The sequence below is a fragment of the Lissotriton helveticus genome, chromosome 7 (assembly GCF_964261635.1).
Source record: "Lissotriton helveticus chromosome 7, aLisHel1.1, whole genome shotgun sequence".
NCBI classification, from domain to species: domain Eukaryota; kingdom Metazoa; phylum Chordata; class Amphibia; order Caudata; family Salamandridae; genus Lissotriton; species Lissotriton helveticus.
The window spans coordinates 1,861,630,191-1,861,658,104 of NC_136068.1; the positions used below are offsets into that span (position 1 = coordinate 1,861,630,191).

Here is a 27,914-nt window from a genome sequence, read left to right on the forward strand (position 1 = left end):
CCATAAAGTTAGATGTCACATGAAGTTAGGAACACTCAGCCACTCAGAACACAGCACACATAGTACATGCAGTGATAACACTCTCCTCATGCCGGACAAGTGAAAACTTCACCCACTGCCCCATATTGTGTCCATGCACGGTTGCGACCCACCTGCATTCGCTATCAAGTGGCCTGATTTACAGCTCAATTACTAAAATAAGATCTCTAAATTGTTTTATGATGTTCCAAAGACTGTATATTATGGCACACAGAATGAATGTATTTTGAGACAGTCCTCAGACCCACTTCTATAAATGTGCTCCCAGCCGTAGCATTCAATTAAACCAAATGCTTCTGTTTTGCCAAACGCCTATTTGTATTTACAAGGAAATTTCTCATTCCAGGAACATGAAGCAAGCTCCCTCTTTGCCACAAAAACCTTAAATAAAGTCTTCTCTGCGGCACTGATATTTCATATTCCCCAGTATCCTTCTCCTTTACTACAAGAAAACAGTTGTGCTCAGATTCTATATAAATAACAAAATTTGTCTTATTTTTGCAAGATCCTCCTGTATTTTGTGACATTGTCACTCCTGGAAAGCACCCCATTGTGATTTGTTTAAGGTGTGGTTTATAAATACCTTAAATTAAAAGTTCATTAGAGAAGCATACCAAAAAAGCTTTCTTAGATTCATTGAGGGGGTCAAACATCGATTCCCAGGCTCCAGGCAAATCCACCCACCATTTTCAAAGTACGCTGGTTAACTGTGCCCTTGCCTTGCTTTCTATCGGAGTGAAAATGTGTTTCAAAGGACTGCTCCTCATTTGATTAACCCACTAATTCTTAACTGGAGCATCAAAATAGCATTACATTAAGCCATCCCCCAAATCCACTTGCCCATATGTGCAAGGAGAACACTTTAAAATTCAATTGCTCTTTCAGTCTTCTTTGGCTTACTTATGCAGTTCCAGGTTGCTTAATTTGAGTTTTTTGGCAAAACGTTGTGATAAAATAAAGTCCATTTTACTGCTTAAGCAAAGTGAGATAATGGCAGTAACTATAATTGTATTAACATGGTATAGTGCATACTACTAACAAACATTGGCAAAGTCAATATATCTGGCTGTTAGGATGAGAGAGTGGGCTTGCACTGTTTGTGAGATCTACATATATGTTGGCGGATGTCAGAATGAGTTAATGGTTGAATCAAGGAACCATCCAGAAATGTATTGGAATATGCTGAGTATGCACTCAGTGAAAGTTCCTGTAATCTACCTTGCACCAACCGCTTTGTGCCTTTGGATGAAGTTAAACTAGTGTCTTTGAGATCTTCAGAAGAGCTCTGCCTTGAGTCTCTGCCATAGTCAGTCATAGATCTCAATATGAATTCACCGCTTGCATGATCAAAGTTGCAACCTGTGTGTAAGCCAACTGTCTCAAGCTCACAACTAAGAAGATCAAAGTAGCAATCTTTGGCAGGGACACCTCACCATGGGACTTGACGAGTGGCCCACCAAACTCGGACCCACACCTAACTCCCATACTAGGAACCTCAGAATAATCATCAACAGCCAACAGGACATAACTACACAAGTCAATGCCATCCAGGCATCCTGCTTCCACACCCTCAAGATCCTGAGGAAGATCTTCAAATGGCTCCCAAGCAACACCATTCCTTAGTCGCCATGAATTATTTCTTCAGACTGTATATGATGGGGTTACATAGTGGAGTAATAGCAATATATGACAAAGACACAAGTTTGTCATTGTTCATTGAAACTGTTGATCTTGGGTGAATGTATGTAAAACAAAGAGACCCATAGTATAAAATAACCACAGTGAGGTGAGAGCCACATGTGGAGAAAGCCTTTTGCCTTCCCTCTGTGGACTGTATTTTCAAGATAGAAGAAATAATGTTGATGTAGGATGTAGCGGTTTGCAGACAAAATATCGAAATTAAAATATCGATATACAATAATATCGATGTTTTAATTTCGATAGTATAGAATATCGATGTCCAAAATATCGACAGACAGAATATCGTTTTTTTAAGGTATGTATGTTACTAATATCGAATTTTACTAATATCGAAATTTTGTTTAGTGTTATGTATTTTATTATGTTGTTTATATGTTTGTTAAACATGTTTTGTAATGTATGTTTGAAAATTTGTAAATTTGTTTACATTTTGCATTTTAGTATCAGAGCGGGTTGTGGGTTTATAGGGGAATAGGGTGGGAAGTAATTTAATAATAATTAATTAATTAATATATGTTTGTAAATATTTTTAATTAATAATTAATTGGTAATTAATTAATATTAATTAGTTGATTAATTAATTAATATAATTTTTTACATATTTTTAAATAATAATTAATTGGTAATTAATTAATATTAATTAGTCAATTAATTAACATAATTTTTTACATATTTTTAATTAATAATTATTTGGTAAATAAATAATATTAATTAGTTAATTAATTAATATAATTTTTTACATATTTTAATTAATAATTAATTGGTAATTAATTATTATTAATTAGTTAATTACATTAATTAGAGTATTTTTTATATATAATTTTTTGTTATTGTTAATTAATTGGGAAAAATATTATTAATTAGTAAATTAAATTAATTACAGCTAATGTGCTAATATATTTACTTTATTGTTATTGTGAATTAATAATTAATTGGTAATTAAATAATATTAATTAATTTTGGGTAAAGGGGTATTTTTAGGGTTCAGGGTGAGTTTTGGGTTTTTGGGTAAAGGGGTATTTTTAGGGTTCAGGGTCAGTTTTCAGTTCTTGGGTAAAGGGGTATTTTTAGGGTTCAGGGTCAGTTTTCTGTTTTTGGGTAAAGGGGTATTTTTAGGGTTCAGGGTCAGTTTTCAGTTCTTGGGTAAAGGGGTATTTTTAGGGTTCAGGGTCAGTTTTCTGTTTTTGGGTAAAGGGGTATTTTTAGAGTTCAGGGTCAGTTTTCAGTTCTTGGGTAAAGGGGTATTTTTTGGGTTCAGGGTCAGTTTTCAGTTTTTGGGTAAAGGGGTATTTTTAGGGTTCAGGGTCAGTTTTGGGTTTTTGGGTAAAGGGGTATTTTTAGGGTTCAGGGTCAGTTTTGGGTTTTGGGTAAAGGGTTATTTTTAGTGTTCAGGGTCAGTTTTCTGTTCTTGGGTAAAGGGGTATTTTTTGGGTTCAGGGTCAGTTTTCTGTTCTTGGGTAAAGGGGTATTTTTAGGGTTCAGGGTCAGTTTTCAGTTCTTGGGTAAAGGGGTATTTTTAGGGTTCAGGGTCAGTTTTCTGTTTTTGGGTAAAGGGGTATTTTTAGAGTTCAGGGTCAGTTTTCAGTTCTTGAGTAAAGGGGTATTTTTTGGGTTCAGGGTCAGATTTCAGTTTTTGGGTAAAGGGGTATTTTTAGGGTTCAGGGTCAGTTTTGGGTTTTTGGGTAAAGGGGTATTTTTAGGGTTCAGGGTCAGTTTTGGGTTTTTGGGTAAAGGGGTATTTTTAGTGTTCAGGGTCAGTTTTCTGTTCTTGGGTAAAGGGGTATTTTTAGTGTTCAGGGTCAGTTTTCTGTTCTTGGGTAAAGGGGTATTTTTAGGGTTCAGGGTCAGTTTTCTGTTTTTGGGTAAAGGGGTATTTTTAGAGTTCAGGGTCAGTTTTCAGTTCTTGAGTAAAGGGGTATTTTTTGGGTTCAGGGTCAGTTTTCAGTTTTTGGGTAAAGGGGTATTTTTAGGGTTCAGGGTCAGTTTTGGGTTTTTGGGTAAAGGGGTATTTTTAGGGTTCAGGGTCAGTTTTGGGTTTTTGGGTAAAGGGGTATTTTTAGTGTTCAGGGTCAGTTTTCTGTTCTTGGGTAAAGGGGTATTTTTAGTGTTCAGGGTCAGTTTTCTGTTCTTGGGTAAAGGGGTATTTTGTGGGTTCAGGGTCAGTTTTCAGTTTTTGGGTAAAGGGGTATTTTTAGGGTTCAGGGTCAGTTTTGGGTTTTTGGGTTACAGGGGTATTTTTAGGGTTTAGGGTCAGTTTTGGGTTTTTGGGGTACAGGCTTACAGGGTAAAAATAAAATAAATTTAAATTAAATCAATTAAATGAAATAAAAAAAAATATAATTACATTAAATTATTACGTTTTTAATTTATTTTAAATGTATATGTATTAGTTTTAAATTTTTAATTATGTTTTAATGTTTTTATTTAATATTTGTAAAATGATATGTATTTTAAAATTATTTTTACATTATTATTAATACATTTAAAAAAACGATATTTTTAATTTCGATATTTATGTACTACGATATTAATTTTTCGATATTTTTGTACTTACCTTTATGAAGATATGACTCCGATATTTTTGATTTCGATATTTTTGTGTCGATATTTTTGTATGTAGATATTCTGTCTGTCGATATTATGTCATACATTCGGATGTAGCAATGAAAACAAAAGGCACCATTGCTACTACAGTACCAAGGATGTAGGTAAGCGTATCAATAAATTGAGTACTTGTACATGAAAGTTTCAATAAAGCTGCCACATCACATAAGAAGTGGTTGATTGTGTGAGACCCATAGAAGGATAGCCTAGGCAAGAGGACAGTGTGTGGTATTGCATCCAAAAGTCCAACCAACCACGTTCCTGCAGCCAACAAGACACAGAGATTCTTATTCATGATTCTCGCGTAGTGTAATGGATTGCATATGGCCAAATAGCGATTAAAAGCCATGACTGCAAGGAGAATGAGTTCTGTAGATACCACGCCATGGAAGCCATACATTTGGAGAAGACATTCTGAACGTGAAACATATGTGCCACCCAAAAAGAAGTTGGCCAGCCTTTTTGGGAAAATAATTGTTGCACAAATGATGTCTAGACATGACAAATTTGTGAGGAAGAAATACATAGGGGTGTGCAAGTGTGTGTTAAAATAGACAATGGTTACAATAAGCAAGTTTCCATCAGAGTTGCAAGGTAAATCATCAGAAAGCAAACAAAAAGAGAAATTTGCAACTCTTGACAACCCTCAAATCCCAGAATATAAAAATTGTTTGTCCAGGTCTGATTTTCTTCTTTCATTGGTCTGCTGTTGGAGTCCCTGCAGTTTGGTATCCTAGTATAAGCTGCAAACAACGAGACATCTTGTGAATATACAAAGCCTGCTGCTGAAAGGATTGGGTAAATGATAGACACAAGTTAAAATTGTGAAAGGAAAAAAAGTGTTGAATTGTGAATTCACAAGTACACTCCCGACCCTTCATATAGTATACAATAGTAGCACTGCGGATATCTCATCATATTTCGTTATGAACCAGGTGATTAGATTTACCTGATTTATATTTGAAATAAGCATCATGATTAGTTGGGTGGCACGTTTCACTTCAATTCAATTTTGAAGGATCACACCATCTGTCAGCCAACCTCCTGAAATTAGTAACTCATTAATTCATAACATATAATATTTTGTTAGACTATAGGGAGACCAGCCGTCACAACATGGCCGTTATTGTGCATCGCCTTTACCACAAATCCTTAACAATGCATAAGTCTTTACCACGTAAACTGGCAAGGGTATTTATAGGGTTGTCACATGGCCCATGGGGACATTGTTGTCTCCTCTAAGTTAGCTTGAGCATGCTGTAGATTGCCCGCTGCTTTGCACTCGTTACTAAAAGACTTTATTTTTTCAACTGTTTCTAATGCCGTTTTCAAATGAGAACCCATGGCTGGGTTCACGTTCTGCAGGTTCCTGGAATTTTAACGGAACATTGTAAGCAAGGTCAAACAACAATGCTCCTTTGTATTTTGTTCTGGCCAGGCCTTAGCACCTAGATGAAACATACTAATGCAGCTGTTGTTTGGGACATTGTGCTTTGGTTTTATTGGAATACACGAGTAGGTATCACACACTTGGAGAGGGACCTTTCCAGAGGGATGAGCAAGATAGCACCTACGATGTAGATCTACCATCTATAGGCTAAGGTATGGGGTCTGTATGGACTAACTGCTATGCTGACTGTACTTGTATGATGCATTTTTCTGCTTGTTGTGGCACATATACTGCATATTAGAGCATGTTAGTTAAAATAAATATTTTAAACTTGCTCGCATCTCTGTCAAATCTCATTGTGGACAAGTACAAGAGTGCGAGTGAAATGGCGTGTCCCTGCAACTTCAATTCCTGAGAGATTCAGGAGTGTTGTGTTCTGGGGTGTCTAATCATGTGTTTCTCTGTGAGGTAATAGGAGAACAAGTGAGACCCTATAGCTAGTCGGTCCATGGCTCTTGGGTACTAAGGTAGCAGGATAACTAATTCTCTATATACTAAGGTGCCATAATCCTGTGCATAGTTCTGTATTTGTGCAGAATCCCTGCAACATGGCACCACCAACATTTGGTATGGTACTTATACACGGGCCCCTGAGTTGCACTTTTGCTTGTCCACGATACCCTCCACCCAATTCCCGAAGACTTTGTGGTGGGGGGGGTTTAGCCTCCTATGTTCGTAGGGTATCCCTATTTCTATAGGTTGAAGTTTAAAAGGTATTTTGTCCATATTTTGCGCTACAGTTTCCGTTGTTATTTTTACTTTTTAATATGACAAAACCGTTTGCTATTGTGGCTCCTCACGATGTGGCGGTTACAGCTTACTTAACTCAACACAAGTCCCAATGCGTGGTCTAACATTATTTTCATGGTTGCGACGTATCCCGCATACCGCTTTAAGTTTTTCTATCCTTAGGCTATGTTTTCCGCGGTAGATGTGAATGATAATTTGTTTCATGCATACAAGGTTGCTGCTACTCCAGAAGCATACAATAATTATGCATTGCTTGCAGTTCTGTTGACATTCTGGGAGCATACCATTTGGTTTAATGGTGCCCTTCCTCACCCTGTTTCTTTTGTTCGAATGGAGCCCTTATATATCATTGGGGCCACTTGGCTGATTTTACACCACATCCAAATTATCTCAATGTTACTTTCATCCAAATTATCTCAATGTTACTTTCATACAGCTCTGACTGTTGTACACACAGTTGGTTCTTCTTCTTAGACTAGTTATACAGTTTATGTTTTGGGCACTTCAGGCAGCTCCGGCTGGAGCTGCTCCTCAGGCACCAGGTCACGGTGGAGGGCTTGTGATTAACCTCATCGTGATTAACTCTGTGATGGGAAAACTTCCTCAAAATCGGGATGACTTGCCGTTTTTGATTGCACAACATTTTGAGCAGCTTAAGGCTGTTTTTTCACATAAATCTCCTGTCAAAAAACACAGGATCCTTACAATGAGTTTGCCTAGTGGCTTGATTCCTAATTTAGCTGACTGTGCCACCTGGGGTCTATACTGTGCTTTGGCACCCCCTCCATGAGGGTTCTGCCGAGTGTTCTGAAGAAGGCACAAGATAAACATGGGGCTGGTCCAGCCCTGGATTTGGGGATGAAATTAGTGGGAAATTAGTAGGAATGTTCCCTGTTGTCACCAATATCATCTGGCCAACATTACGGGTGAAGCACTTTGCTTGCAAGTGCACTCATGCCTAATGACGGACATGGATCGGGAGCATATTATTAATGCGGATGTGTATACATCTTAGGGTAGCAAGAGCTTGGGGATTCAGCCATTTACACAGGCACAGAATAAACCCCCTCCTGAAGAGGAGGGTCATCCAGTCTTTCCTAAAAAGGAACAAGAACCAGCGGCAGCAACAACAGAAGCCTGGTTCTCATGCAGGTTCGCCTCCACCTGATGCTTCTGAACGTAGATATGATTTGCGTGAATGCTCTAAAATTAAGAATTAAGGAACCTGAGAGTTTTCAAGTTCCTGATCCTTGTTCTCCTTGTTCCTTTCAGGAGTCGTCGGATAAAAAATTTGGCAGAGGGGACGGCAGAATCATAGACAAGGCGAGTCTACACAGGCAAGACATGACCCCCAGCGCCAGTTTGACGTAACAGTCAAACAGGAGGAACCACTCGAATTTCGATTCAGAAGAAAACAGTTGCTGCTTATGCCTCAGATGGTGAGAACCCTCCTCCTTAACAGGAGCTGTGTGGTTACCCTCCTCAACAGGGCAGCAGAGGTTACCATAGTGCGCCAGACACTCCACCAGTGTCTGGAGGCGAAGGCAACAAACACTCTCATTACCTTTGAAATAGCTGACACTCGATTTGCTCCTTCTGATAGGCTTTATGAGTGAACCTCAAAGTTGAAGGTGATATTAAACGTACTGTTAAGGCAGTGTTTTGGAACAATATCACATCTTCTCATGACATTTTTTCCTAGCTTCCTACAGAGGAGAGTATGTTATTCTACCAAGTTTTTCGCAACATGTACCTGATGGAGCTAAAATTGCTTATGCTTCGGAGTGGGCATTCACCATGACTCCTGCATTATATCGCAATCAGGTTGGTTGGGACAAAGATTCACTGGTACATGTGAATCCTTCCCATTCTACACCACAGCCCCAACCGCAATATCCGATCAAATGAGATGCTAAAGCATCTGAAGTTGACATTTTGACTCAATTGGGATATCACGGTGTAATTGAACCCTCTGTTTCTACAATGAATAATCCACTTTTTCTGATATTGAAACTGAACGGTTCATGTTGCACAGTTTTAGACTACAGACATTTGAATAATCATGTCTGTACCTTTGCTATGCTTTAGTTCACAACATTGTTCAAAAAAAGTATAAAACCACTTTGGATATTTCCAATGGATTTTTCAGCCACTCTTTGGCTCCTGAAAGCTCTGATTTGACCACATTCATCACTTCTGGCAATCAGAGACGATATGCGAGATTACCTATGTGATATAAGAATAGCCCAGGCAAGTTTGCAGCACACATTGTTTCAATTTTACATGAGATTGACCCTGATGCCTTTTCTTACGTGATTGACATTTATTTGACATCTGATGAGATAAATCCATATCTCATGCTTGTGGAACCCATTGTCACACATTTTGTGAAGTTAGGCTACAAATTAAATTTAGCGAAGACTCACATTGCCTTTTTGTCATTCCTTTTCCTTGGTTATGAACTCAATAACAAATGTAGGTGGTTGCCCTCCACTTTTTGGAGAAATGTTCCCAAATGCAACCTCCATATACCCTCAAATAAAGTGCAATCGTGCTGGGTTTTTAAAATGATGCCCAGCGCATCAAACCACTATACACATTGATACAACCCCCCTTTTTGTCTTCCAGTTGGCTTCTGGAACATACTGCTGTCCTTAGGTCTCTGCAGTCTGATCTGCTTGCGACTCAATTCTTGTTAATGAGACACAATACAACAAATTTGGTCATAAGGATTGCACCAGGTGTGTTAGGATTTACTTACGTAATTTTAGATGACGGGGACATGGTTCCTATAGCTTATAAATCTTGTTTACTATACTGAAGCTGAGATGTGTTTTTCTTCCACTGAAAAGATTTTGACAGCAGTCTAGATGCCAATTCTGAAAGAATGCTCTTTGACTCAGGGTAAATGCATTTTCATGGTTTCACCATTGCCTGTTTTTGAAGCAGTCATGAAGGCTAGCGTACCGAACTGGTGCCTGCGATATTGCCGTAGGCTCAAGTAAACCACACCGGCAAGCGGACATCCTTCCCCGGTGGCGGCGGAGGGCCAAATGTCATATTTACCGTGTTTCCTTGTCTTTAGGTACACGCGCATGGGCCCCGCGTGAACATAAAAGAGTCCCCAGTGCACCGTGAATCCAGAGAAGCCCGCATGCATTCCCCATGATTCCACAAGTACTGTTATCCTTTTTAAAGTGGGTTTATCTTGCAAATGTAAACTTCCTGATTTATTTAATTGGTGGCAGCGATACCAGAATGAAAATGTGGTTATGCATTTAAATGAACCAGGCTTTATTATTCCATGTATTGGTGATATATAAACCTGATATTCATTTTATTTATTGATAGAGCTATTCCTAATATTTATGCAACACCAGTGTTCCTGAAGTCCTATTTACTGTATTTATTCTCAACCTGAATCCCAGAGTGCTGTAACAAATGAAATGTGAATGTGCTTCCTTAATTGATCCCTATTTACAGCAGAGAACTTTTATATAAAGGAATCGTATTTTTCTACAGCAGTGGTGTGGTGTCCTTCTTTTTGGTGTTACTGTGCAGGGGGTTATTATTGGGTCAGAGCCGGCTTAGCCCTACAGCCTTCACTGCCTTGACACTTGAGCCAAGCTACCCCCTTTGTGCTGGGCTTGCCCATCGCAGGTCCAACACTTATATTCACAAAAATATTGTAGTTCATATAATGGATGTGATATTTTTCCAGGACAATACTTAAAATTCAATATTGTGGTAGAAAGACAGAGACAGCTTTAAAAATAAAGAAATAAATCAGTGCATTAAATATCGACTTTCATACTATACTAGACAATTACATATTCCTCTTGGAGGCACCACATCACGAGTGCAAGTGAAGCACAAGCCCTTCGTACTGGGAGCCTTGCCTTTCAGGTCCTAGCCTGAGGCTTCACAGTGACAATAGATGAGATATTCAGACACATTCCTTTCCGCAATGTATACACCTAGTCAAAAAGTATTTACCATATAAAGCACTTAAGGCAAGTAACCTAGCAGAAGAAAAATAAAATTCTGCTCTCTGAGTGCCATCCATCTTAAAATGTTTCATGTCTGAGAAGGAATCAGAGCACTGGAGCTGTTTTGTTTTGTGTGTTCTTATTTTCACCAGAGTGGTATTTACCATCATATTACATGTGTGAAGTGGTCTATTACGCCTTGTTGCCACTGCACAATCAATGTAAGCCTCTTGCTTTGCAAAAAAAAACGATGTAAACCTTTTATACGGCTTTAAAACAGCTCACATTTCTGCAGGAAATGAAACACATTCAAAAACCTCCAGTCTTCGGCATATCTATTTCTGGGGATTAAACAGAACCAAAGTCAATACAAGCACAGATCACAGAAGTGGCAGCACCCCTCTTAGACAGTCATGTAGTACAGCCCCAGAGTCACATGAAATGCTGAGCAATTGTTTATTACAATTAACAGATTTAGAGAAGCTGGACTGGGAAAGCCAACAGGATGCTTTAGAAGGGTGGTGCGAATGACTGTTGTTGATCTGCATTTTATATTCGGTGTATGGACACGAGGGAGAGAGAGTGGGGGACTTTTGGGCCATTTTTAGGGTGAAGTTACGAGGATGGGTGCTTCTGTCAGGCATTACCAGCTGTTGATTAACCTTAAATCTTAAATTTCACATCTTGGTCTTCAGCTGAAAAGTGTAACTGTTGGACAGGTAAATACTGATAATTAATACCCTTTTCAGCGAGGCACACATCACTGTTAACTCTCTGTCCAAACAGTAATACCCGTGTATTGGTAGAAGGTCCATATAAGCACGTTTCATTGCTAGCATCCAACAGAAAAGCTCCCAGCAGACAAAGATGGTACAATGGAGTTAGGTATGGAAGGATAGCATTCTACCTATGTGTGTTCTATCTGCTTCACTCTTCTGCGAATGTATATTATAAGTAATAAACATTCAACATTCCAACATTGCACAGTGGGTTGAGCGGCCACTACAGCTATTTGCCCATAAATTGCAGGTCACATGTTAGAATTATGCAGGACCAAACCACATTCCAGGCAATACACAATGTGAGCACTTCTATTAGGGCGAATGTGAATATTACTTTTAATTGTTTTATATTTCTATGCCAGCTTTTCACTCATTTATCTGCCCGAGGGCTTCTGGCACTGGGTCCTGGTTAGTAGCTCTTTGAACACTGGAAGTTTAAATGTGAAAAAGTAAATGTATTTTTAAATTTCAAAAGATAAGTTTATTGAATGCATATCAAAAGAGAACAGCAAAGTATCATTTGTGAAAGCATCAAAAATACACTGCGAAGGGTATCAATAGTAGCATATAGGCAGGAGATCACAAGAGAAGTGAACATTTATGGCAGAAATATAAAAGTAGAAACAGGCTCAAGAATTGATAAGTATACCACTACAACGAGATTAACAAAATAAAAAAGAAAAGTATTCACAAAATCAGAAAATTAAAGGAGGCTGAGCAACTTCTTGCATAGAGGGGCTGGAGCAAAAGTTAATATGATATACAGAGTACCACCGAGCTAAGTACGAGAGTTTGGAAACATCTTTCTAGTTTTTTGTTATCTGCTGAAAAGCAGCTGCCAGGAACAAATCAATGATTTGCAATTGTGTTTTAATGCTAATCCATCCAGTGAAAAGGCTCACCAGAAAAATGTTCACAAAAGATAGGGGAATGTTAGTACCAAAAATAATATTAATTTGTGACCAGACTTGTTTCCAAAAATGCAAAACCTGTGGACATGAAAAAAGTAAGTGTTGAAGATCTGCTTGTGGAAGTGAACTTGATCAACAATCACCGGGAATATCAGGATGCATTCTGTGTAAGGAAACCGGTGTTAGTAGGAGTCTGTTCGTGTAGTGGTAGCCGCTCTGGATGACTTGCTGATTTTCGTCCAAATTTTATCCCAAACAGGAATGGGCTTATGTGTACCCAGGTCAGGTACCCAAGAAAGCTCAATGTTTTTTTTACTCTTGCCGTTGAGGGGTTCAATAAACAAGTGTAAAGAGTGGAGGCCTTGGGCAAACTATGAAGGATGCTTGACCAAGTATAATCTGGTGGTGGAGAGGGGGAAGGCAAGGATTTAAAATAAGAGTGTGAATCTAATATAGCTGTGTGTGAAGCTAAAAATATATGAAAAAATGAGTGAGATAAGTTGAAAAGGTCCTTTGAAGAAGTGAGGAAGGTGTCAATATTATCATTATTATTATTATTGAATAATTGATCTACCCTCAGAATGCCCCTATCTCTCATGGTTTTCAAATAAATAGGTTTGGAAATAATGTTAAAAAAAAAGACAAGTCAACGCTAATTAGATCAACTCCATTACTGAAAGGGATTAGTTGGAAAGAGGGATGGGAAGATCGTGTATCGCTCTACGCCGACGATATGTTGATATATTTGACGGATCCAGAAAGGAGCATACCGACACTCCTCGCACTTTGTGACGCCCACGGGAGAATGTCTGGATACACTTTGAATTGGTCGAAATCTGTACTCTACATCCTGAAGGGACCAGAGCCCTCCCTCGCGGCGGACTGCCCACTTATGCGCACCACTGGCTCCTTTAAATACCTAGGCATATATATCACCGACAGTCCGGCAGACTTCTTTGACAAAAACCTAAAACCACCCCTGGAACGGCTGCGTAGCGACGTGAAACACTGGGCGTCGTTGCCCCTAACACTCCTCGGCAGAGCAGCACTGTACAAAATGATGGCTCTCCCGAGATTTTTATACGCACTAGAGAATCCTCCGTACCCGGTCTCGTCACGATTCTTTCAACAAGTAACGGCATTGGTAACCAATCTCTTATGGGGCAACCGCCCAGCATGCATTGAACACGTCAAACTAAACAGAAGTTGGTACGAGGGAGGGATTGCGCTGCCCAACCTTCAAATGTACTACTGGTCAGCGCAGCTTAAAGCTATTAACCAATGGCTTCATGCGCCTCAGGAAGACCCAGCTTATAGGGCTGACAGGGCGCAATTAGGCACTGACAGCATGCTATCAGTACTCTATGGCAGAGGCCAAGTAGCAAAATTGATTGGGCACACGAAACACACAGCCACTATATGGCATGCAGCACAGGCGAAACTGGGTTTGAAGGGTACGTTTACAAAGCTCACCCCGCTCTGGGATACCAAGGCGCTGGGACGACTGCGGCGAAGTAAGGGATTTGCACAATGGGACAGCATCGGAATATCCACGGTGGGAGACCTCTGGGACAGGGGAAAAGTGATCCCATTCACCCTGCTCCAGCAACAATATAACTTAGGACCGAACGAAACGTACAGGTACCTGCAGATCAGACACGCATTGCTGCAGGCCATACCGCAAGACACTGACGTCCTGGAATCCTCTCCACTAGAGGACAGGCTACTCACTGAATACATGCAGCATGGTGCAACTTCACTTACCTACTGAAAGCAGACCGATAAACTACCAGATCCTACACTGAAATTGCGAGAGAGATGGGTGGAAGAGGTGGGCGACATGGACGATACAGAGTGGAATGATGCGCTGGCGTCCCCGAGGGAGGAGGGAATTTCGGCCAAGTTCAGACTGGTACAACTCAAAATCCTACATAGGATATACTACACTAGAACCACACTACACAAGCTACAAAGGGCACCACATCCCTATTGTCTTCGGGGATGCGGGGAGGAGGGGACATTGAAATGAAATGAAAGTGAGTTTTATAAAGCGCGTTACAACCCGGAGGCCTCGTAGATGCATGTCTCGGGGAGTCTACTGACTTACTTAGAGAAGAGGAAGGTTTTAAGGTTTTTGCGGAATTTTAGATGATTGGGCTCCCTGCGAAGCGTGGAGGGTAAAGAGTTCCAAGCCGTGGCAGCATTCAGGGAGAAGGAGCGTCCGCCCCACTTGGCCCGTTTGATCTTGTGTGTTGTTGCCAGAAAGGCCGTGCTGGAACGCAGTGATCTTTGAGGATGGTAAGGGGTGGCTAGGGAGCAAATCATTGCAGGGGCGTTTTTCCACATGGCCTTGTGCATTATGCACATAGCCTTGAATTTTACCCTGTCCTGGATGGGCAGCCAGTGTAAATTCCTCAGGGCAGCAGTGCCCGAGTGCCTACGGGTCAGGCCGAGCAGGAGGCGTGCTGCTGCATTCTGAGTGACTTGCAGCTTTTTAAGTGTGCTGGTCGGTGCACCCAAATACAGAGCATTCCCGTAATCAAGACGGGACAGGATGATGGCCTGGACCATTATCCTGCGCGCCTGAAAAGGGAGGAGTGGTAGGACTTTCCGCAACATTCGCATCAACCCGAAGCAAGTGGCGGAGAGTGTTGTGGCTTGCTGGTTAAAGCTTAGGGTATCATCCAACCACATGCCCAAGCTTTTGATTCGCTTTTTTGGCTCTGGGGGAGGACCCATGCAGGGTGGCCATTCTAGGACATTAATCCATACCCTCTGGGAATGCCCATTAGTAACCGACTACGGGAGACAAGTGATGCGTATTATTTCACAAACACTTGAGGTCTCGCAAGTACCATTGATTTTAAAAACTGAAAATGCTGATGTTATAGCGCAGATCAGATTTTTTTGCTGTCCCACTGCATTAATAGCGCCGAATTTGCTGTGAAGGCGATATTTACTAATTTTACCATCTATAGCGACCTGTGCTCAATCACTCGTCCTGCCCGCCTCGGTCCGACTCGGCAACCAGTGCCGTAGAGCGGAGGGCGGGTCAGGCAGAGCCAGGTCACTTCCGCCTGCAGCGAGCGGTTAGCGCTCTAGTTGCTGCATGCTGAGGAGTACATAGCCCCCTCGTCGCAGTGAACGCGCAGCGGTCGCGCGCAGCGAAGCGCCTGAGACGCGCCAGAGAGAAGCCCGTCTGCGCCCGTCCGCGACAGGACGGGACCAGGGGCCTCCCTCCCCACTCCGGTATCCAGTATTGCCATGGCCTCTACGAGGAATGCCTGTATCAGGTACACCCCACAGTCCCTTTTAGCCCTTCAACCCAAAGGTCAATTAAGGTGTGCAATCGATAACTGGCCATTTCCTGAAGGCCCGTTTTCTTGCCCATTATGCAGATTCCAAGCCACCTCTAACTCCATTGTAATGGGCTCCGTTAGGGCTAGCAGTACTATCACTAAAGTTACAGGTTGGAAAAGCTTCCTCCTAAATGTCCGGTCCCTTCCCCGACATTATGTTGAGTTATGGGACACTATCCAAAGCCATAAGCCCGAAATATGTTTCCTCACGGAAACCTGGCTGAAGCCCCACACGGTCCCATCAATAACTCTGGGGATCCCTCAAGGTTACAAAATCCTAAGGCAGGATCGTCCTATAAAAACTGGGGGAGGGACAGCCATCATTTTTAAAGAAAATCTCCATGTCACGGTCCAGGAGCAAGTTATTTTGCCCACCATGGAAATAATGATTTTCTACATCAATATCGGAGCTAAGGAACACTGGAAAGGAGCCCTGGTATATCGACCCCCGGGCTCCACAGCAGGTTTCTCACTTGCTCTTACCGAGATACTAGCCCCTCACCTAAGAGCAAAAGAAAACTTTATCTTACTCGGTGATCTCAATTTTCATGTAGATGTTGTAGACGACCCTGACACTAAACTCCTCCTAGCTGACCTTGCTCTCCTAGGTCTTCATCTAAGAAATTGTGGCCCCACTCATAGAAAGGGCCATACATTGGACTTAATATTTACCAATCACCCTTTAATACACTGCCACCCTCCCAAAGCCATCAGTTGGTCAGATCATAGCCTGCTGGAATTCTCCTTTCTACTACTTGAGAAACCCCCGGACCGCTGCGCCAATTTGAGTATTACCAAAAGGTCGTGGCATAAAATTACTCTGGACTCCTTTGAACAACTCTGGAGAGAGCCAACAATCTCTGACTCTGACAATGTTGAAGTGGCTCTATCCAAATTAAATAACACCCTTCTGGATATTACCAACTTGCTAGCCCCTCAAAAGACTGTCAATAAACCTCTGACCACCAATAAAGAACCATGGTATTCTGAATCATTAAAATTGGAGAAACAAAAATGTAGGAAGCTGGAAAAACAATGGAGGAGAAATCACTCTCTTGCTAGCAAAGAACTTTACCAGCAGGCTTTATCCTCCTACCATAAAAACATTAAAAAGGCGAGGAAAGCCTGCCTGTTGTCTCAGCTTGATGGAGCGGCCAACTCAACTAAGGAACTGTATAAAATTCTTAGGACCTTCGCCAACCCCCTGGCCTGTGAAAGTTCTGACACTTTCACACAAGAGTTGTGTAACAATATCTCCACATTTTTTGAGGACAAAATAGACACCATTTACAATAAAATTCTTATCAAGCACCCTAACAATTTGGAAGTCCCTAGCACTTTGTGCAAAGAAACTCCTACCGAGACCCTTGAAGTCTTCCCAGAAGTCACAGAAAGTGATATACTTACCCTCCTGAGTAATGTGAAATCTGGTTCCCCTCGGGATCTTCTCCCTGCCAGAGTAACTAATAACCTGGGCAGCTTACTATGTCCTATAGTCATGAAGATCCTCAATCTCTCTTTCACAGAGGGTAAACTCCCGCAACAGTGGAAAGAGGCAGTTGTGAATCCGATACGCAAGAACACCACCTCCCCCTGGACGGAACTCTCCAACCTTCGCCCCATCTCTCTTCTGCCCCTCCTGACTAAGTTGGCTGAGAAATTTGTTAACTCTCAGATCTCCAGCTTCATAGAGGCGACAGGGGGCCTGGACCAATCTCAATCTGGGTTCAGGCCCAACTACAGCACCGAATCTGCTCTCCTCTCCGTGACCGACAACATCAAGATGTCACAGGATAGAGGAGGATCAATGATTCTGGTGTTGTTAGACCTGTCAGCAGCTTTTGATACTGTGTCACACAAAATCCTGTTGAACAGACTTCAAGGAGTGGGCATTAGAGGCCAGGCGCTTGCATGGCTGGAGAGTTTCCTATCTGGGCGTACACAATCTGTCAGCTTGGGCCCCTATCATTCCATCACTAGGGAGCTCACCAAAGGGGTGCCACAGGGCTCATGCCTAAGCCCCACATTGTTCAATGTGTATGTGGCCCCCCTTGCTGAGTTTGTGAGGAAGTACGGATTCACACCAGTGTCGTATGCCGACGACACCCAACTCCTCTTCCCTTTCCATGCCCTCAATGCTAATGTTAGGGAAAAATTTGCGGAAGGCATGAGGGCCATCTCTAACTGGATGGCCTCCAACTACCTCCAGTGTAATGTCGGGAAGACAGAGGTGATGCTTTTTGGTAAAGCTAGCATGCTCTGGTCTCCCGACTGGTGGCCCCAAGACCTGGGACCAGTACCTTCCCCAAAAGCCACTATAAAAAATCTAGGAGTGAAACTGGACCAAAATCTAACCCTAAAGGATCACGCGAACGTGATTGCTGGAGCCTGTTTCCATACCATTGGCTTACTCAGACGTATCTTCCCTCTTTTACCTGACATCTATAGGAAGACACTGGTACAGACCCTTGTAATAAGTCGTCTTGACTATTGCAACGGGCTCCTGATACTAGCCAATGAGGATGCCATCAATAGGCTGCAGGTGGTCCAGAACACGGCGGCCAGACTGATTCTGAACGCCCCCCCTAGAACTCCTTCTGGACCCCTGTTGAGAGAACTTCACTGGCTCCCGGTACGCCAACGGATCAAATTCAAGATCTGTTGTACTGTCCACAAATGTCTTTTTGGAAGTGGCCCCAGCTACCTAGCCCAACTATTCCATCCTTACAGACCGGAACGTGATCTACGGTCCAGCAACCAGCTCCTGCTTAATTCTCCTTTTATTAAAAAGACCAGACAAGGTGGCCGCGCCCTCTCCTCAGTGGGGCCAACTCTGTGGAACAATCTGCCCCTTAGCCTTAGACAGATCTCCCACCACCTTACATTTAGGAAAGCACTAAAGACCAATCTGTTCACTGCTATGTAAGCCTTCACCTCCTCACTACGCATCTTCAGCTCACCGGTACTGTTGCTATTTTGTCACCTGTGCTTGCGGCCATAGCGCGGAGATAACCCTTGGGTTCGATTCTGGCGCTTTATAAGCATTTAAATAAATAAATAAAAAAAAAAGTACCAGAGCCACGTAAATGTATCTTGAACGTTTGGGAGCCGAATGACTTATCCAGATATGGTTAAATATGGGGCACGTTGGGCATTATGGTGGCAAAGAGAGATATAGCACAGAAATGGGGCGCGTCGGAACTACCTACCTTAGCGATGTGGAACAGGCACATGGACATGCTTATGATTACAGAACGTGCAGTGTATGTAACTAGGGCTATCCCTTGCAAATGGAACAAAGTGTGGACTCCTTGGAATGTATATTGGGGGGGACATATGTGACCCACTGCCCGAAGATGATGTCTCTAGCTCCGATGAAGATGATGAGGAAGAGGGAGGGGGATAAGACAAGTATCAGGGGGCAGTAGACCTAAGCAATATGAATAATGATATATCACGAATGATACTGTAATAAGAAACTTCGGGTGTACATGACTGTCTATTTTCATCTCTACCGTGCTATTGTTGTATTGAATGTCAACATGTATGTTTGTTACACTGAAAAAGTAATAAAAATTGTTTAAAAAAAAAAAAACAGACAAGTATTGTCAGTGATAGAGCCCCCTTTGACAAAGCCTGTTTGTTCTTTACCTAACAATTGAGAGAGGTAAGATTCCACTTGGAGAGCTAACGTTTTAGAGAAGAAACGGGTCGGTAGTTTTTACAATAATGAAGATCTTTGCCTTCCTTTAGGATACGACAGATCAGTGCTTCCAGGAGATTAAATGAGCAATTACCAGAAACAAGAAAAGAAGAGAATAAAGTATATAATTTAGGTAGAATTAGTTAGGCAAAGTGCAGAAAAAATTCAACAATAAAGCTGACTGGGGCAGGGGCCTTATCTTTCTTGAGTGTTTTAAGTGCATTGAGTAATTCAGTCTGAGACGGGTCAGAATCAAAGAGCTTCCTTATGTGAAGACGAGGTTGAGTGCTTTTGGATTGAGGAAAGGTAAAGAGAGATGTCCTTGTCTGTGGGAGTGATCTTTAGTGTATAAAGTTATTCATAGAACCAAACAAATTCTTGTAGAATATTGGCATCTTTGAATTTAGAAATGTTAGTGTCCCTTATTATAGATTCTATAAGGAGTTTATTTTGTTTGGCCTTAAGATAGTTGGCTAACAGTCTACCAGATTTATTCTGTCCTCTGTAGAATTCGGCACTTGTCTTTAATAGAAATAAGGAGGCACTGTCTGTCATAGCTTTATTGTATTGAATCCTAGTATTAATCAGATCAGTTAGACACTCTATTGATTTGGAGGTATAATAGGTATGCTCTAATTTCTTAATCTTAGAGAGGAGTTCCGTGTTCAAAGACCGGGCTATTTTCCGTTTGTTAGAGGTGAATTGCATAATTAAGTCACATGCAGAAGCATTGAAGGCATCCCAAATTATATGAAAGAGCAAAGTGTCATTGCTATTCAAATGAAAGTATTAATTGAAAAAAGAAATAAAGCAGGGAAATATTGAAGCACCATTTCCGGTGATGGTCAGGTTGAGGCAAGATATCTAGCTGGCTGAAAACAGGGCGTGATCAGAAATAAGTATGGGGCCTATATCAGTGGACAATAAAGATTGGGAAACCTTGAGTGAGTGATGTGAATATATAATAAATTCTTTACTGGGTTTGCTGAGGTGAAGAGTAAAAGTATACTCTGCAGGGTCAGCTTACACAGTCTCCAGACATCATTTAGGTGAAGATGCTTTATAGTTTGTGTGAAAGTTTTATGTGCTTTTGTAGGAATGAAAGAAACTTTGGATTTCCGGTCAAGGAATGTGTTGTAAACGAATCTAGGACCCTATTTAAATATTCCCGATGTATGCCCTTATGTGGTTATATCAAATCATATCCTTCTAAAGGCATAAGAATCATACCCATATTAAGTCATAGCTAATGCAGTCCAAATACGGCAAGGCTACTCCCATAGACTCCTAGAAAGCACAACGCATTCTTAAACAAACCAAGCCTCCAGCAGCCCGGGAATTCCCCCTGCTTCTGTATTGATTTGTCTAGAACTCCTAGAGTGCTGAAAGAACTGCGAGTTCTTAGTGACGTTTTATGTCCAACCTTACGTCAAACTCGGCACCTTCCAGGTATAAATATACCAGCATCTGCCCTAGCAAAGGACACGGTGGTTTGGAGCAGATCGGCTATCTACTTGCCCGACGCCCTGCTGTAGCGAGAGCCGAAGGAAGCCGACCCTCCCATTGACGCACTGAGAGAGACGCTGTCTTTTCTCCTGCCGAGAAATCCAGCTCCAGTGTTTCCCTGTCACCCTTGCGGGTTGCTGGGAGATCGAGTCCTGAGAGAGCGATACAAGACCTCCTTCATTCTATACCTAAGGTACGGAGCTGATTAGACCGTTAGAGAATTCTTGATTCAGATTCTTGGCAGAAACTACCTTAACTCAAACTATAACTCATTTACTCCTTCCCATGTACTAGGCTTTGGTTAGGTTCACCGGGGTAGGCGTATCTTAGAAGCACAAGTTGAGTACGTTTAGTCATTATTTTATCATTGTATGTATTTTATCTATTTTCAACACCGCATGGCTTAGAAACCATACCATGCTTTTACAGTACTATTTTACAGTACTCCTTTTACTATACGCACTTCACTTTATGACAAGTATTGCATGAGAAAGAAGACTGTTCAATAAATAACCTCTTTTATTGAAAACGCCTGTCTCTCTGTTTCTCTGCACTTCTGGTGAAACTAAGCATGCATGATTGACTGAGTAAAATAGCTATCTATTGTTTCCGCGACTCTGGAGATATACTCCTTGTTCTAGGGGAGCAAAGTTGTCATGTTTATGCGGTTGTCAGAAACGAATCCCTTCTTGTGAATTCGAGAAAGTTTCTAGTGCCCTCTGAGCTAGCTGGCATTCATAATTAAGTTTAACATATTCAATAGAGACTATCGTTTATGTTATTCCAATGCGCAGAGCCTATTGGGAATATAGGAACTATACTACAAATGGGTGAAATACCTGATTACAATGCCTAGCAAGGATTACGTTATTAGCCATGTTGTGAGTAATCAGTTGATGGATTTCGGTCCAAAAGGGGGCATCACCAGAAGTAGGAACATAAACATTAAAAAGAAAGATCGAAACTCCATCAATCTCTGATTTGGTAAACAACCATCTACCCTCTTTATCTATCTCTTGTGAAAGGAGCAAAACATGCAATGATTTATGAACTAAGGTGATAACACCATTTATTTTGCCATCGCCAGGTGAGAAAAAGACTTCACCTACCCAGTTTTTCTTAAGCTTTAAAGATTTAGACTCTGTGAGATGAGTTTCTTGTAACAAAACAATTTTAGCATCCAGTTTAGATAGGTAAACTAATACCCGTTGTATCTTAATAGGGGAGTTTAAGCCTTTAACATACCATGTAATGATTTTTAAAGCCATAAACTAAAAAAGCTAAATGAATAATAAAATTACTCGCCATAATGCATACATCATTAGGAGGTAAATAAGATACGAATAGATATAGAATAACATTGAAACTTAAAAAAGTGAGAAAGGGGGAAGAAAAAGGAAAAAGAAGCATCATAAGTGGTGAGAACCAATGTAGTAGGAGAGATAGAAAGGGAGAAGTATATGAAAGTGGAATAAGATTGAGTTACAAAGAAAAAGAACACGAGGAGAAGTAAAAACATACCTACAAAAAATTCAGGACAAATGAAAGGTGGGGGAGGATGAGGCCACATGGAACAATGACACGTCCAGACTCCAAGGGAAGGGCAGGAAGAGCTGCAGAAAAAAACAACATGTACAGCAAATGAAACGGACGGGAAGAAGAATAAACCTGTAAGGAGAGAAAAAAGGTTAGTAATATTTAGAACCTAGTAATAAACCAAAAGCTTGAACTAGCAATTAAACCAATGGGAGAATCAAAGTAAAACATAGATAATAAAACATGAGATACAATTAAACAATATTATTTGCGGTGCAGAAATGAAGTATCCATAGTCTTTGCATTGCAAGAGTATAGAAATCTGTTCAGTCTCATGGAATCCTCATGGGAAGTAGTCTTGTTATTGTAAGTCACCTTAAAAAGACAAGGGTGAAAAACGCAGAAGTGAGCACTGATGGAGCGAAGTTGCGGTCTCAATGCTAGGAATTCCTTACGTCTGTCTGAAGTAGTCTTTGCATAGTCTTGTGAAAAAAAACAAAGAGTTGCCTGACAACGAAATACGTTTGATGTACCTGACAGATGTTAACATTTTAAGCACATCAGTGTATTTCAAGAAGTACAAGAGGATCCCTCACTCTGGAAGAAGACGTAGAAGATGCAGGACCCAACCTGTGTGCACGCTGAATATTGAGAAGAGTTCCTTTAGGTGAATTAAGAATTTTTGGATGGAAAGACTTAAAGAAAACAATAGGACCTGACCCCTCTGAACCCTCTGGTAAACCATAAATTCGGAGATTGTTTCTTGGGTTTGTGTTTTCAAAGTTTTCAACGTGTTTTTAGAGTGACATCATTTGAGACTGGAGGGCTTCCACTTTGATCCTAGACGAGAACAAGAGACTCTTAAAAACAACATTTTTTACAAAGGGCTTAATCATTTATAAACACTGAAAGGAGAGGCGCAACTTTAACCCAAAGCATTGGTACTCAACTATCAACCTTGGGAGAGTGCAAGAACATTTAACTGAGAGACTCATTACCTTTGTAGAATGCAAAGGATCATACAGCGAACAAGTGCACAGTGGTAGTATGTTCTAGAATGATAGTGGCAGAACAGATAAAGCTATACCTCCAATCACCATCTCCTTATGGATGGACCTCCCACCACTGGCTGACATCAATAAGGTGGAAGCTCCCCTTTTAGGTAAATGTGATGTCCTTAGATTGGGAAAATGAAACAAACTAACACTCTGCAGGTTGAGTGCATACAGGCATACAGACATGCACACAGAATGCACACAGAATGGTACAGACATATGAAAGGAGTGTTAGGGGCTGAAGATGGCAGACGTATGGCAGAGGAACAACAGGAGGGAGCTGCAGCAAAGCGCCTTTAGTAACAGAAGTCCTGTGCAAGGTGCTCACAGTGTATCATGCCTGCAATTCATGGTCTGAAGAGCATCAAAAAGCAGGGTAAATATGAAAAAAGTAAGATGCTTGAGTGTAACTACATCAAGTAGCTCTTACCTTCTGGAGTAACTGGATTATACAGAAACCTGCAGCAAGTAACAAGAAGCAACGGGGAAAATTCAGGACTTAGCAGAGACAGCACAGAAGGCCTGCAGTCTCCTCCCATGGAATGTCTCGTCTCAAGCCCATGTTCTGGCTGGCAATGACATTTAATGGCAGCAGACATTCCACAGGGGCAGGATCCTCCAAGCCAGTTAGACTTTAAGAGCAAATTTGTCTGCTCGTTAAAGGTTTCAAGCCTGGTCCCCAGGGTAAAATCTTTCTGATGCAACAACACACACTTTGGAGTCTTCTGGGACAGGCCGCACCAGTGATTTTTTATGTTGTATTCAAACTTCCTATATTTCTTCCATTATGTCACATCGACTCAGGTTCAAAGATGAGAGAAAAATGTTTCAAATCTAATTAAGAAACACACACATTTTTGGTGGCAACTAGCACAGACTTGAAAATATTGGCAGACTATGGTGAACAGGTATTTGAGTTCTTAGACATAAGAACATTGGGAAACTCCGCAATCTAAAAGCAGCCAAAAAGCTGCATCTATGTGAGACTTTACTTGTGAGGAAAGAGATTTCAACACTCCAACTTAAACACCTTATGTGTGTATGAAGTTGAGGTATTATGTTAATGGAAGATCAGCCCCTAAACATCATGCTGCAAAAAGATTCTGCAAAAAATTGAAGTTGAGATGTTATGGTAATGGGAGATCAGCTCCTAAATCTTGCTACAAAAAGTTCTATAGCAATCTCCTCCCAGGAATGTAATAAAGAGGAGCAGTAGCGGCTGGCAGGTAACGAGAGTGGAGAAGCGGGGGCACATAAAACAAAACAAAAAACCCTTACCTCATCCTGCATCTCTCCTCCATTGTCTCTCCTCTGAAGTCCATCAACGTCTCCCCCGGCCAGAACCAGGAAGCCCAAAGTCAATCACAATCTTGTAATGCATCATTATAATTGGTCTGAGTGCCGTGGTTCGGCGCTCAGATGGGGAATGGGAGCATGAGCTTGTTCCTCACCAGGCAGTGTAATGCAGCCCGGTGGGGAACATGCAAAGTGTGCATGATTGTTTGGCCGGCCCAAGATGGTTGGCCAAACAGTTATGCACACATGGAGTGTCCAAACCACTTCTCCCCCTATGCCACCTGCCTCACCCCACCCTAACCCAGACCCAAACCTATGAAAAATAAAATGATAATAACAACGTTATTATCATTTTCTTTTTGCTACTTTGAGAGCAGTGAGGTGTTGCACCTCCGCCTTAGCGGAGGAGCATCCCCTGAAGAAGACCACCAGTTTTGGGGTGTGTGGAGAAATGTGAGATGCAGTGGGACTCTCTCTAGCTGGGTTCCGCTGGGCTGCCTTGGTGTCTTCATCACCCCAAGCACAATGTTAGACCAGCCATGATATTTGTGTTGTCTCTCCATTACCCTCACTCTTGAGACATTCGTAGGGCAGATATGAATAGAGCAGTATCCGGGCTATTGAGAGCCAATTCCTGATTGGCAAGATGGCGGCTGTGGTTTTTGATTTGTAACAGGTACACCTGGCTAGAAGATCATCCCGTGACTGTAGGATCCTGCTGCCAAGGATTGGAGGTCCGGGTAGCAACAAACTTGTTACATGCATATGTCAGTGGGGCCTGGGAGAAATGCAGCACAGTCACACACTATAATATTCCCGGACACTGGTGTGGGACTCCAAGCCATGAGGTGCGTGCCTCAGGCACCTTTTTTTTTATTATGTCATGGTCCAGGCCGTAGGACCCAAGGGAGGAGGGTTCAGGTCGAGAATATCCCTCCTGCTTCCACTTAGATTGTGCTTACCCACTGACACAACATAACATGCATTCTTTATCCCAAACAAACAACACCAGAGGATAAAACAGATACAATTCCTGCTTGGCATCTGGTCATGAACAGAAACATCATCAGCATCAGGGAAAATGATGGTGAGAGGTTAAAATGGAGAGAATGAGAGAGAGAGCGACAGAGGGAGAGAGAGAGAGAGAGAGAGATGAGAAAGAGATATTGTGAAGCATCAAAGGAATCAGTTCCATATGAAATCTTTCAGATGAGAAGATCTGGCAGGACAGGGTTAGAGATGGTACCTTTCCCTTCTTTGGTGAGTGGCTTCTTCCCTCATTTCCTCTCACCTTGCCGACTACAGATGTTGGCTCGAATTGGACAGCACATCTGGGTTTAGCTCCAAGGAAGGGCATATTTCCTTCTGGGGGACGCATTCACAATCGGATTCCAATTCATTGACTTGGGATGTCTGGTCAGGAAAAAAGACCCTTCCTGGGACACTTCGCAGGAGCTTGATAGTGTTTGAAAAAATATTCATTCCTTGTGATGTTCTTTCCAGCTTTCTGAGCAGTGACAATTGTCCCTTTTATTTACTGCATCCACCATCGATAAATCTCAAAAGGAAACAGAAACTTACTACATGGATGTCTATATTTTACCATCACGTGAACCCCAACTATGATGGAACTTCATTTGGCTCTACCGACTCTGGACATGCAGTCTTTCTGTATCTGACGATTCTGAAGTGTTTCAGCAGCTTGCTTCTGCATTGCTGATGGCTCTTCAATTTTGGGAAAGATATCATCCACTGGTTGGTTCAAACTAACCCTGGGCGAAGAACTACGCTCCGCTCGCGGAGCTTGCGGAGTTTCGGCAGCTCCGCGTTCCGCGGAGAACGCGTAGCTGTCGATAACTCCGCGATCCGGTGCGTAGCGTAGTTCTCGCGCGCTGAATAACATTATCGCGTGCGCGGCAATGGCTTACCTTCGTTCTGCGTTCGTTTTTTCCTGGTCGCTTGTGCCACCATGTTTGGAAACACTCTCGCACAGTCCCGTGCGACGGTGCGAACGCGATAACGTCATTTTGATGCGAGATAGCGTCATAAGGACGCGCGAGGATGCTTTTTGGTAAGATCGAGTTGCCGAACACGCAGAAACTGCATTCTTGTACAGAATAACTCGCGAGCATGTTAAAACCATAATAAATTACCATTTTGGTTAGGAAAAAAAAGGCAAAAAACCTTAAAGTTGTACCTTTGGCTTTATTTTTAGGGGGGAAGGACCCCTCTTTTTGTTTCTACTCTTGTTTTGCAGAGTAAGGAGGAAGGGCTCTTGAGTTTACAACTTCCTGTTCCTGTCCACCAGGCTCCTCCCAGTGCTTTGTCCATGTGGTGCTCACTTTCCTTTGGATTTGGAGCTGGAAGGATCACTTTCTGTCTGTGTTGGCTGCATTACTGATTTACCTTGGATTTAATGAGGACTTTTTGAATTGGAATTCTCTTTTTCAAGTAAGTTTGTGTAATGTATGAGTGATGTAGACTTGTGCTTGTTTGATTTGATTTTTTTTTAACAACAGTATTCAATCCTGGAATTAAATTATTGATGGAGGCCTGTACTTTCATGAGGTCCCAAATTGTAAATTTTTTCTAACATTGCATTTTGTGGAATTTAAAATGTTTCTAATTTTTAAGCCAATATGTGACCCTAGTAGCTAGTACCCCATGTAGTTAGTGTGTAGGCATGCATGAGTTCATTTTATTAACTTTCTGTGGTTGGCCTGGCCATGTGTTGGCGGCCATTTAATGTTTCCAGCCACTTTGCTCTTGCCATAGGCCTCCAACCTTGTGGCCTACTCTGCCAGTAGGCCATAGGTACTACTCATAGGGTCATGAAAGTTAATCAACTGTTTTTGTGGTGTACCCTTAATGTGAAAAACATGGATGGCTTGGATTGATATAGAAAATCTTATTTTTATGTGTGGGGTATTTCTGGTTTTGGGTGTGTTTAAACTTTAAATACTCTGTCAATTTCTGCCATTAGGTAACCCTAGGAATACAGCTTGGGTAGTTTTGGTAACTTCGCACCATGTGAGCACGTGAACTTACATTTTTTGTCGTGTTCGCGCACTCAATGTACTTGCTCGGGAACGCGAACACGACTTTTTATTCCGTTCGCGCTGCCGAACATGCCGATTTAGCATTCTCGCGGACAATATGTCCCGAGTTGCATAAAAGTTTCTCAAAAATGTTGCAGGTCTTTCTTGTGCACCTAAAAATTCCTCATTTATGTT

At 41.7% G+C, this 27,914-nt stretch overlaps 1 pseudogene; it reads right to left on the reverse strand.

Moving 5' to 3' along the window:
• Window positions 1-1,672: 1,672 nt before the first annotated feature.
• On the reverse strand, window positions 1,673-24,707 carry LOC144769774 (olfactory receptor 8H3-like; annotated as a pseudogene).
• Between the last annotated feature and the right edge of the window lie 3,207 nt (window positions 24,708-27,914).